The 2,289-nt window shown below is 56.1% G+C and overlaps 1 long non-coding RNA gene across 1 annotated transcript in view; it reads left to right on the top strand.

Annotated features, from left to right (window-relative positions):
* Positions 1 to 651: 651 nt before the first annotated feature.
* Positions 652 to 2,289, top strand: part of LOC117939556 — a 5,562-nt gene continuing 3,924 nt past the window's right edge. The window contains exon 1 of the long non-coding RNA XR_004655607.1: positions 652 to 706. This is a non-coding gene — a long non-coding RNA (uncharacterized LOC117939556). The remainder of the gene's footprint in view (positions 707 to 2,289) is intronic.

The following is a 2,289-nucleotide window of genomic DNA, read 5'->3' on the forward strand; positions in this document are numbered from 1 at the left end:
AAGTGTGGGCATCAGCGATGGGCCGAAGGTAAAGCCTGAATCGGTAACGACAATAAATCCGGCGTGGATGGACTCCGTCCTTAATCAGAAGGCTGCGCCGGGCGCTTGCCCTGTGAAAGGCTTGGTACACAGAGCTAGATGGCCGGTGCCTGCCTACGTGTTCATATAACTTTATACATCCTCAAACTGGCTGGAATCATTTCACACATCCTAACACAATACCTGCATTTATATTGCAATTAGGTATTCATCATGACAGATTAATCTGGAATGTCACCGCAGTTCTAGTAGTTATGGAATCCCGGCACTTGTAATGTTAATAAAAAGACGGATGGTTGTCTTTAGGACTAGAACGCACAGTTAGGTTTAGGAAAAGTACTGGAGGGTTTAGCAAACAACGGAACGGTTGGGTTTAGGAAAACAATAACGGGACGGTTGGGTTTAGGACAACAATAACGGTACAGTTGGGTTTAGGAACACAATAACGGGACGGTTGGGTTTAGGAAAACCATAACGGGCTGATTGGGTTTAGGAAAACAATAATGGGACAATTGGGTTTAGGAAAACAATAACGACACGGCTGGTTTTATGAAAACAATAACGGGACGGTTGGGTTCAGAAAAACAATAACAGGACGGTTGGGTTTAGGTTGGGTTCAGGAAAACAATAACGGGACGGTTGGGTTCAGGAAAACAATAACGGGAGGGTTGGGTTCCCCTTCGAGGGGAACTCGAACTGCGTCGGTTACGACACTATGATAACGCCTTTAGGCATGACAGGGCTGAATGCGAATGAAAACTACTCCAATCCTATTGGTCCTATTGAGAACGGTAGCATGTGACGGCATAACCGTAGGGGCATATATTCACGCCGGCACATAGCTCATTAGCTTTTTTCTATTCAGCAGGCACGTTGGTTGATGTTGTGTTGAAAGACTCCATGTATCCTACTCACCTGGAAGTTGCAGTTTGTCCAAGCAGTTGACCAGTTCCGAAGATGTGTGTCTCCCTGCCCGCGTTTCATCTCGGTTGGAGACTCTCATGAGCTGTGTGTTTCTTGTTTGGGCCTGTCGCACGCCACGGCGGCTCTCGAGGGGGCTGTTTGTGTCCATTGCGAAGCCCTGCCCATGCGGGTACTGAGGTCCCGCACGGCCCTCTTTTCCGCGGACGGTCAGATACGCTCTCCCCGTGGGTCGGGCCCCGCGGCCGCTGAGGCGACTCGGCGGTTTCGGTCATGTGGATCGCGGCGAGATCTGCTGGAGGTTTCCGAGACGACTGTTGCTCCGTCTCGTCCTTTGTCTGCCGGTTCCGACTCCCCCAGTCCCCGTTCGTGGGCCGGGTCTCTCGGCTTCCTCTGTTCGGGGACGCTGACAGACGTAGCAGTGGCACTCTGGCTCTGAGGAGCTCGTTGTGCTTGGCAGCGTGGTGGAGGGAGAGGACTTCCGGGTGGCGGGCCGACGTCATCAGAAGAGCGCCGCGCCCGACTGTGATGTCACGAGCTGTGGCAAATGCGGTCTGGATTGGCCACAGGCTGTCAGACTGGATGTTGCTTCCTGCTTAGCCACTCCGGGCCCCCGCGCCGGTTCTTCAAGGTTTTTCCCGGATTTTCACAGTGAGTTGTGTAAATCATGGGATAAACCTAACTCTGCCTGGCTTTCTACTCCCCAGGTGCTGGAGTATGGCAATGTGGCGGGGATTAAGGACTGCGGCTACAGGACGATGCCGCGGGTTGTAGACGCTCTGGTGAGTTACCTCTCTCCCCAGCAGACGTCGTCTTTCGGCCAGCCGGCGCTGCCGACGGGGTCGTGTCGGGTGTCTTCCTCGCTAGTGGGGAAGACGTATATGGCGCCGGGCCAGGCTGGAGCGAGCCTGAACACCATGGCGGTTTTGCAGGCTTCCCAGGTGGGCCTGTTGCTGGAGATGGGCCAACCACCGTCAGCGCCAGGGACGGAGTGTGGATTCTCGCGGTCCCCCTCGAGCAGCTTGGGACGCAGGGCAACGCTCCCGCCTCCCCGGCAGGTCCGACCTGAGGGACGTCAACTAGTCGCGGAGGGGCGAGGCGCTGAGGTCCTTACTGTGTGTTTAGCCCCGGGAGGCCGACTGAGGTCCGCTCCAGGGTGGCCGCTAGCGTTGTTGTCCCGCCGCCATGGCGCTCGGGAAGCACTAGCCGCCCCCGAGCCTTCTCCGTGCTGCCAGCCCCAAGGGGTGGCGATGGGCCAGTGATTCGGCTCCCTTGTTGCGGTTCATTGGCGGGTTCTTCCTGGCGGCCCGCTTCAGGGGCTCGTCCGTG

This window comes from Etheostoma cragini, chromosome 24, assembly GCF_013103735.1.
Source record: "Etheostoma cragini isolate CJK2018 chromosome 24, CSU_Ecrag_1.0, whole genome shotgun sequence".
In the NCBI taxonomy this organism is placed as follows: Eukaryota; Metazoa; Chordata; class Actinopteri; order Perciformes; family Percidae; genus Etheostoma; species Etheostoma cragini.